Source organism: Zootoca vivipara, chromosome 5, assembly GCF_965207765.1.
Source record: "Zootoca vivipara chromosome 5, rZooViv2.hap1.1, whole genome shotgun sequence".
Lineage (NCBI taxonomy): Eukaryota > Metazoa > Chordata > Lepidosauria > Squamata > Lacertidae > Zootoca > Zootoca vivipara.
Window position 1 is genome coordinate 26,749,862 of NC_142588.1, and position 10,477 is coordinate 26,760,338.

Sequence of the window (10,477 nt, forward strand, 5' to 3'; positions counted from 1 at the left end):
CGAATGCTCATTGTTCAAACAACTTCTCAAGTAAACCAGAACGAATGCTCAATAAGGGCTGGACATAGTGTAACCACCACACAAGCTTTGTGCAAACAAATCAGGTTGAATGCAGAATAAACAGGCCATCCAGGGGACTCCCCAGCCATACCAAACTTGGTTGGAGCGAAACTTGTGTATACGACTATCCATGAATCGCAACCATTGTATGACAATTGCTTGTGTGGCTAACTTGAAACCAGTTTGCCTGCTTGTAGACATCTAACAGGATGTTTAGATAACAAATACTATGGCACACAGATTGACACCAGTAATTTGGAAAAAGTTGGTTAACATCCTCTGACAGGTTGGAGTATAACAGTGAGAACTAAGGAACTTAAAACTATTATCAAAGGGAGTTTTTAAAACATTGCCCGCATCACTAAATTCCACAAAGTCCTTTTAAAGACTATATTGTTTTTATCTGACATTCTGTTTTTTAAATCTATTTATGCTTTTATATCGTTTTATGTATTTATTGTAAATCTCTTATTTTTAATGTTCTTAGCTGCTTCGAGGGGTGTTGCTTTTTAGCAGAAGATCAGTTTAAGCACACAACCTGCAACAGCACAATCCTATGCATGTTAACTCAGGAGTAAGTCCCACTGTGTTCAATGGAGCTTTAGGGTTGCAGCCTAAACTGTGTAAGCTAAAGTGAATTTTGTACTCTGTTTTGTTTTGTTTTTGTACTGCCTGAATCATAGAGGAGGAGCTAGAAGGGCTATTCCTTGATTGCCTTTCTGCTTTTCCTAAATGATGCTCTGGCTTCCTGGTCTAAGGTTACCCCAATGTGAACCTCCTTCAAGTTTGAGTGCATCTTCTCTCTGTCTGTCTCTCCCTCCCTTCTGATAGTTAGTTTCATTCCCATGGGATGGCTTGATGAGAACCAGACTCTAAGTTAAGGTTCACATATTCTCAACAGGGTTAACTGGGTTAATTTTTGCTTCCTGTGCGATGGCCGTGAAGAGCGAGTGCCACAGTGGAATCTTTGCCTCTTCTGCGACAGGGTTCATGGATATTAGCAATCCCCCAATCTTACAGAATTGACCTGCTGTATGTAGTGACTTTTTCCACATCTGTGTTGTCTCAACTCCCTTGAGCACCAGGCAACTGTGAAACAAGTTGTAAGTCCAGGAATAAGGAAGTGCATAGTGCTTCTATCATGGAAGATGTGCAACTACAACTCATTAGACAAACTTGGAGAGTACAGACTGCATCTCCTTGAAATCAGTGGTAAAGCTTCCATTAATTTTAGCAGGTCTAGATTACTCTATAAATTCAGGAATTATTGTGATTTAGAGGTTTTGCTAGATAAATCTTTGTTTGTCTTAATAGCACTGTTGTATCTTACCATGGTTGGACATCCTGGCTAATATAGCTGTTCCTGTAACAACATTGAATCAAGCAGTATAATGAGAACTATTGATGGCGGGACCTGGTGATTGATCTTATACACTGTAATCCACCACAGCAGTTTATGGGATTGGACTGTTATCACTTTCCTTGCTTTATGTCAAATAAAAAACACTGCAGCACCAGATCATTGTAAGAAATTCAGACTTCACTCTGAGCTGGAAGTTAAAGAGGAAAAGTAAGTAAAGTTCCATTGTGCAGAGGGAATAATTAAAAATTAACAGCATTGCCTCTGAAAAATAATGTAGTTTTAAGGCACTATTCAGATTTAATCCTCCTAAGTGCTATTCATTATGCAGGTTAGAGCTTTTTCCTTTCTTTTGTAATCCAAATTAAAATCCGTTTTTTAACTGCGACCCTCTCGATATTGAAATGGCACAATTTCCTATATTTATTTATGGCCAGCTGCAAAATGATTTGCAGAGCAACTTGGGACTCCATCACTGCTGCTACTGGTTTTGTAAATGATGTCACTTTTCAGCAAGAAGACCACAGACAGCAGGAGGCTAAGAAACAAATTATGTTTCCCAGGACCTTTGCAAATGAGATGGATCCCTGGGATGATAAAGGAAATTTCGTCCTGCAATTCATCAAGATGAGATGAATTTTCATGGGGAATGGGAAAATTCATTTTCCACTGCCTATAGCCTTAGATCTTTCCCAGGGAAGTTCCCTGCCCCTTCTAGACTGAAGGGTGCCTATTGAAGCTGTGCTGGAGGTGTTGATATAGTACTGACTGCTCGATAGTTTGAACCTCTAGTTAAAGCAGAGAGTCAGGGAAAGTGTTTGTGTAAGGGGAACCTATTAGACCACGCGGCTCTGCAAAAATATGCCCATATCTTCTTTTGCAGTTTCCTGGGTCTCGGTTCTCTCTCCTCTCTGTCACGGAAGTGTAATTTTTTTCCATGAGGCCTAGAACCAGGGCAGGAACCCTGTCAGTTCCTGTCACAAAATGGAGCATTCCCGCTGACAACTGCTTGGTTGTCCCAATACAGTGCTGCCATGGCAACAGCGAACTTCACCTCAACCTCTTCATCGCACTCCTGCTTCTTTCTGAAAGACTGAGACAAGGGTTAGCAAGGAGACTGAGGGAGACAGGGATATGATTTCATTTAATATCTGTATGCTGCTTTCGCAACAACAACAACATTGAGCTCAAAGCTGGCGCAGATATATACAAAGTACAAAGTATTCACAGTGGTACCTCGACTTACGAAGATGATCCGTTCTGCGGCCGTCTTCGTAAGTCGAAGTCTTCGGTTGTCGAAGCGCCCATTCTGCGCATGCGTGAAGCGCGATTTCACTGACCGCGGCGAAAAGACTTCCAAGTTTGTCGACTTCGGAAGTCGAAACCTTCAGAAGTCGAGTCGTTCGGATGTCGAGGTACCACTGTATGTTGCTCCAGCGATTCAAGATGAAACACAGACCCTGACTCACACTTCCGGTCAGACTTATTTCACAAGACTGGCCCTGACACACACTGAGCTGATGTGCCTTAATCACTTATATAGATTGCTGGGCTGTTGCCATAGCAACTGGCTTGGCTGACTTTGCACCTGTTGGCTTACTTAATACTTGGGGTGATTTGGGCTCATGAAGGAAATTAACCCCCTCCTCCATATCCAGTTCCTCCAGAACAAGTGACAGAGCAAAGAGAGGTGTGGATAAACCTGTAGCCTCTGTGTGGGGTTGTGAACAGAAGCAAAATACACTGATTCTTCCGGTCTAACCTGTCAGTCTGGAAATGGCATAACAGATGAGGGTGTTGGAAGAGGTAAAGGTGTGCAGCCTTTGATCTACATTTTTATTTTTTCAAGGCTGATCCAGTTTTGGTAGAAACTTTGTCATTGCCCAGATTGTCCCTAGCAGTTACTTACACTGGACAATCAGCTGTGGAAAGCATTTAAGGTGAATGCAGTGTCTACTCACGCTGCATGCCACAGCAACCTCAGTGAGGTTGTTAAGTAGCTTTCACATTCCTTTTCTCCATTTTGTGCCTCAGGGAAGGAGTTGGAGCAACCTCCCATCTGCCCTCCTAGACACTAGCTTGCTCTTGCCCATAAATTAAATGATAAAGATTTAAAGAGTAAAATGGGAAAGCAAACATTCAAGTGGAGCTTATGTATGTACCTGGGAATCGGGCCATCTCTTCACTCAGATGCTCTTTCCAGCTTGGTCTGAAGCCACGTGGGAGGAAGAACCTGTCTGCAGAGGACATAGAAAGTCATACCACGTGGCTGGAGGGCTGTGCAGGCCTGGCTCTACCATTAGGCAGCATGGGGTGGCCACCTCAGGCTGCTAATTTTGGATGTCCCCCCAAAATGGCAAGTTATTACTTTATCACTTGCTTTTCCTGTATTTTTACTTCCAGGGAGAGGGTGTTTGTGGGATTTTTCTGTCTTTAGTGGCAAAATAACTTGACTAGCCTTAGGTACAATGCACCCACCCTTGGGGTTGGTGGGGATGGGGGTGACATTCGCTGTTTGGACTCAGACACAAATACTTTTGTTTATTATTTGCATTTATGTCCTGCCCTTCCCCACAGGGGCCCAGGGTGAATCATGAAAGTATGACAATTAAAACAGGTACAGTTACAAACCATAAAAGAAAAACCACAAGAACAAAACCATATTGGAATACAGTGGTACCTCAGGTTACAAACACTTCATGTTACAGACTCCGCTCACCGGAAGTAGTACCTCAGGTTAAGAACTTTACCTCAGGATGAGAACAGAAATTGTGTGCTGGTGGTGCGGCGGCAGCAGGAGGTCCCATTAGCTAAAGTGGTACCTCAGGTTAAGAACGGTTTCAGGTTAAGAACGGACCTCCTGAATGAATCAAGTTTGTAACCAGAGGTACCACTGTAATAATTCAGGAGCACAGAACAGCCGTGCTAGGAGGAGGCAAGAGATCCACTCTACCAAAAATCTGACCAAAGCATTTAGGCTCATCATGTTTGGGCAGGCCTGTTATTATTATGAGTACTGTATTGTTGTTTTATTGTGACCTTGCGCCAAAAAGCTCAGAGCAGCATTTTTTTTAAAAAAAGAAAGCTTCACAACAGCCCTGTGAGGTAACTTCATTCATTTATGGTAGCTGCCCAAGGCCTAAAGGGATTTGGCAGCTACAGAAGAAAATATCTTGGAACTCGTCTGACCAGTGAAATAGATATTTAAAGAGGTCGTTCTTATAGTCGTTTACTGTATTAACTGTAGACAACACACTCCACCATTGCTGCTTCCGGCAGAACCCAAAACTCTTCCACCTGGAACAATTTGGACAGGCCCTATATAATGAGGGAGCAGAAAGGCTTGTAAAGAGACTGACAAACTGACGTGTTGGCAGGCATATGCTCCGCGTCTGAGTGGTCTCTTCGAGGTTGGATGAGACATCTAAGGAGGCCTCTCCCACGCTGAAATTTCTACTCTATGCCCATCTGGACATTTCCCCTCAAATAAGTCTCAGGTGGCTGCAAACATGCCTGTTTAATCTTGCAGGAGGATGCTAAGCTTTTATTATCACATTTAATGTTGGAACACGGCTCTTTTCCATATGGAAATAAATTGGAAAAGAAATTCAAATGGGTCCCCTGTATTTCAATCATTTCTCCTAATTGCTCCAAGCCTCCTCTCCTTTTTTCCCTCCATTTTTTTTTCATCCTGCCGGATTGTTTTCTAAATGATGAAAGGCATTTTAATTTTAAAGAGAAAGCAGGCCCTGAAAATCAAAGCCCCTGCTTAAGATTTCTCAGAATTACTGCAACTGGGGCTAATAAAGCCAAGGTTATGAAGTGACACAGAGCCTGGAACAGTCAGGCTCGTTCCATAATACGCGGCTCAACAGAAATCTATTCATACTAGGTGAAGGGGTGGGGAGGTCATGTAGAAAAATGGAGCAATTTCCCCAAAGTTTGGTTGTATGGCAGAGTGCTTACAAATATCTGTTTAATGCACTACTCTCCCACTCCAGAAGAAATTGGCAAATGTTCCTGTACAAAACGTTCATTATATAAGATGCAGTCCATACAGTTAGTTACGGTACTTGAATAAACCCTGGAGCAAAGTAGCCTCAGGTGCCTTCTGCCTAGGATACTTTTGAATTAGCAAGCTCAGTTTCAGAATGCTTTGTTTCATGCTTCCTGTCTCCCCAGAGTTTGGACTTGATATCCCGCCTTTCACTCCCCTTAAGGAGTCTCAAAGCGGCTAACAATCTCCTTTACCTTCCCCCCCCCCACAACAACAAACACTCTGTGAGGTGAGTGAGGCTGAGAGACTTCAGAGAAGTGTGACTAGCCCAAGGTCACCCAGCAGCTGCATGTGGAGGAACAGGGAAGCGAACCCAGTTCGCCAGATTATGAGTCCACCACTCTTAACCACTACACCACGCTGGCTCTCGAGTAGTAGGAAGCTCCAGAGTTGGGTTGTTACAGGTCAGGGCCGGACCCAACGCCTTTCAGTTTTTTTTGGTTACATTCATCTTTTGTTGAGAAACAATACCAGCCAAGAACAGCATTCAGCGAGAACAAGTTCACAAGCTATGGCTTTCCTTATGAGGTCCCCCAAATTCATGGGACTCCAGGCACACCTGGACCTTTTCTCAGCATTCGGATGTCACGTACATTGTCCCAATGCCAAACTAGATTGAATGGTGAAGATCTGCAATGAAATTATGGAAGTCACAGGTGGAGAATTTTGACTGGAGCTGCAGCCCTGAGGGATGGACTAGGGAAATACAGTGGTGCCTCGCTAGATGAAATTAATTCGTTCCACGGGTCTTTTCTTATAGCGAAAAATTCGTCTAGCGAATCCCATAGGAATGCACTGAATTTTTTTGACTTTTTTTTTGCCCATAGGAACACATTAATTGAATTTGAATGCATTCCTATGGGAAACCGCGATTCGCTAGATGAATTTTTCATAAAACGCATTCGTCTAGCGAGGCAAGCTCCGCTCGAAAAATCCTTTCGTTAAGCGGAAATTTCGTTAAGCAGGGCATTCGTTAAGCGAGGCACCACTGTATTGTGGAAATGCAAACGGCAACTTTAGGAAGCCATATAAGGTAAACAGCATGTGTGGGGGGGGAATGAACTCTCCCTCCTCTAGCACTGATGTCCCAATCCACACCCCCTCCCTAGTGGCGTAGCGGTAAATTCTGCAATGCAAGTGCTCTCCCTGACAACTTCCCACAGCCACACCCCTTCTAAGACTATGAAACAAAAACGAACTTTTGACCAATGCAGATATTATGGCTTCTATACCAGGCCAGCATCTCTCTCTCTCTCTCTTGCATGCCCCCCATTTGCTAAGCATACAGCCTGATAAAGAGTTCTGCTGGATTCATAGTGAAATGATGTTGGGTTTTTTGTTTTTTTCAAAATAAAAAAGTGACAATTTAGCCTTCAGCTCTACATGCTAATTCAACCCACCTCTTCCTCTGCTTAGCTTATTTGGCGGGCTTCTCTCTGAGAAAAGCTTATATATTTGGCAGGCAGAAGACTGGCAAATAGCAGGCTCAGGTGATGACATCATTGTCCCTGCTGTGAAATAAGTGCTGGCACTTTGCCCCTTCCCTTCCCTGTCACACTGTATTGCTGCCTCTCCTTCCCATAGCTCCTATTTGCTAGAACAGAAAGAGACAAGAGATCCCATTGTTGGCCCTCAGTCAAAATTAGCCCTCAGCAATCCTTCCAGTCAACAATCCTGTGTAGTTGGCCTATGTTCTTGTCATCCTTATATTGCAGATGGGCAGCTGAGATTGTGAGACTAGTGGCCTGCCTAAAGCCACCAATGAACTTGAAGGCAGTAGTGGCTTTGAATGGGAACTTCTTGGCTGATCGCTTAGCCTTTCAGCCCCACCAGCTCCTCCCTCCCTCCCTCCCTCCCTCCCTCCCTCCCTCCCTCCCTCCCTCCCTGCCATTGGCCTGCCATGTGTTGATGGACAAGCCACTTTGCCCCTGTGAGTCTTCTTTACTAGGGGTAGGGAGCAATTTCAGCCAGAGGGCTGCACTCTCTTCTGTGAAACCTTATGAGGGCCACATGGGGCCTGAGCAATGACAGTAAACATTATGTTTGTACAGCCCAGACAATGAGGTCCAGCTCTGAGGGCCTTCTGGTTGTTCCTTCACTGCAAGAAGTGAAGTTACAGAGAACCAGGCAGAGGCCTATATGACTTTTAGAAGACATCTGAAGGCAGCCCTTTAATGCTTGATGTCTTACTGTGTTTTTATAATTTGTTGGAAGCCACCCAGAGTGGAAGGCTGGGTCAACCCGGTCAGATCGGTAGGATACAAATAAAAAGTATTATTATTATTATTATTATTATTATTATTATTATTATTATTAGGCTAGTTTACCTAAACACAAACCTCTATCTTCCATCTAGATAAGCAAGGGACATTATCAGAGTTCAAGGACATATTCTGGTCAGACAAAAACATTTGGGCTGTGAAACAGGACCAGTGAGGTGAGTCACCTAGGGAGAAATCTGAGGGCCAAAGAGAGAGAGGCTTGGAGGGCCACATTTGGACTCCAGGCCTGAGTTTTCCCATTCGTACTCTGTACACATACACTAAAAATACCAGCACCTGGCACTGAATACTGAGAGCATGTTGTAATAGGGGAACACTGCGAGAAAGTGTGTGCTTTTGTGAACAGCTCACAGGGAGATCCCAAAGCCAGGAGAGTAATTGAGACAAACCATTTGAGAGCTTAAGCTAATGGACTAAATTCCAACATTATTCTGAAAGTACCAGGAATGGGCTAAGCTTGAAAGAATGCTGGCAAATACTTGACATTTTCGCAGCACCCAAACTGCCTGCCCTTACAGGGCGCCATGGAAGCAGGAAAGACTTAAAATGGAATTGGCATTGCTGAGAGCTATCCACTTGCCTCAGCAAAGAGGAATGCTAACCCATTTCAGTTCAGGGAATAAGAGATTTGGTGGGAATGGTAGGAAGGAGGGGCAGCAACAAGGGGAGGGGGATAATGCAAAAGCTTTTGTGTAGCAATTTAGAACTTAAGCGGAGGGCCCAAAAACAAGCCCTGCAGCTGACGTCAGGGGCTACAACCCCAACTTAATAATAAATAGGTTTGACTTCTCTTTATTACATGGCTGACATTCTTCTCATACAGTGGCTTCTGATAGCTTCAGAACAACCAGCCAGACAGGGACTGCTGCAGGGGTCAATTGGGCCATGGATACTTAATACTGTTTGACCTTGCATAGAGCCAGTTTACTTGTTCGAGAGCACCGGGCCTTTGCAAACACATCTCAGAAGTAGACACAGTGTATAAATGTAATGAATGTGCTGCTGTAAACATTATAAATTATACAGACTGGAGTCAAGTATGGGCAAAGGAACTTGACTCTAATCATGCTGCTATAAAATGGCTGCTTCTCTAAGTTCCTGTTTCTTGTTTGGTGTTCCCAGAATGGCTTCCCTCACTACAACCATACATTGAACACTTTAGTTCCACTTATCAGCTGCTGTCATCAGAGGGAAGTGGGCCTCTAATGGACATTTTTCATTATCACTCCCCAGATCCTTCATCAGTCACTTCCTACAAATTTTTATTATAGGCCTATCTAGTGCAATTTTATGTCTGTCTGTCACTGTGGGCAGGAACTGCTACCACTGGGCCACCTAGTTCAGTTCCATATACAGTGACTGGTAACAGCTCTTCAGGGTTTCAAACAGGAGTGGTTCCTCACCTCCACCTGGAGATATTGGGAACTGAATTTGGAACCCTTTGTATATGAACTATGTGCTCTACCACTGAGGTATGGCTATACCCCTGACAGATTTACACAGAAGGAAGTACTATTGGTTTCAGTGGAATACAACTTCCACTTAATGATTTACCCTTGTCTCTGCCTGAAGGAAGGCGCATCTTCTTTAAGGGCCTCATTCAGCAATAATAATAATAATAATAATAATAATAATAATAATAATAATACCTTTGGGAAACACATTCATTCTTCATCTCAATTGTTGTGGAGTGGGTTTACAATTTAAAATATTTCATTCATGAGTAAGTGTTAGGAAAATATGCAGTATTTCTCTCTCTCTTCCCTACCCCCATTTACATGGATGTTTATTTGGGTTGCAACCTGGTGGCCCTAAAGTTTATCATGTAATGATCCCTCTTGCTATCCTTCTGACTGTTTTGAAGATTTAAACACCATATAGGATGGTTCTTAAGTGCCTGTAGGAGGAGCTGTCTTTCAGCACTTAGTAACCATGTGTGGAATAATCATCAGGAGCGGAGGAGGGGGAATGTGTAGCCACAGAATTCATTTCCTGGCAGAAATGAGGAAGGCAGCATGAAATGACTGGCAGTATCTAGCTGACTGTGAAGTTACTAAATAGACTGTTGGGATCCCCGCACTTGGTTCGGAAGCCCCAAGCCATTTAGAGATGGTAAAACAATATCACACTAGTCCTCTTGAGAATTGTCTTAAGATGAAGACTTATGCAATATTCGTAGGCTGTGGGAGTTGGTTTAAAAAGTGCCCTCTTACCACATTAAATATAAATATACTTTTTGTCCCAGTGCAATCTCAAAAAAAGTCCCTCTACATTTCCAGCACAGTCAGTTTGGAGAGGTAAAGCTAGTTTGGAAGGTTACCCATTGGCTAGTATCAATGATGTCACTGACACGTCACCCTCAATAGCAGTTTTTTCAATTGTTTTTAAAAATAATTGTTCAGATTTTGACACAAAGGGTGAAAAGAAAAGAAAAAAGACCCCCACCTCCCACACAAAGGTGAGCATGAGGGACATGGCAGAGCTGCAACTGATTTAGTATATGTTTGCTAGAACATATGCCTATAATGTGTTATGAGAGCAGGATCACACCACAAGTGATGCCTCTTCAATCTTTTGCTTATCTTCAGGATTTATTTGGAGCTAGAGACCAAGCAAAATGTTGAATAACAGGCAAAAAGCATGAATGCCTGAAAGGTATTTGCATTCAGAACATAGCTTAAAAATCTTGATCTGAAAGTAATGCTAGGTTTTTTGTTT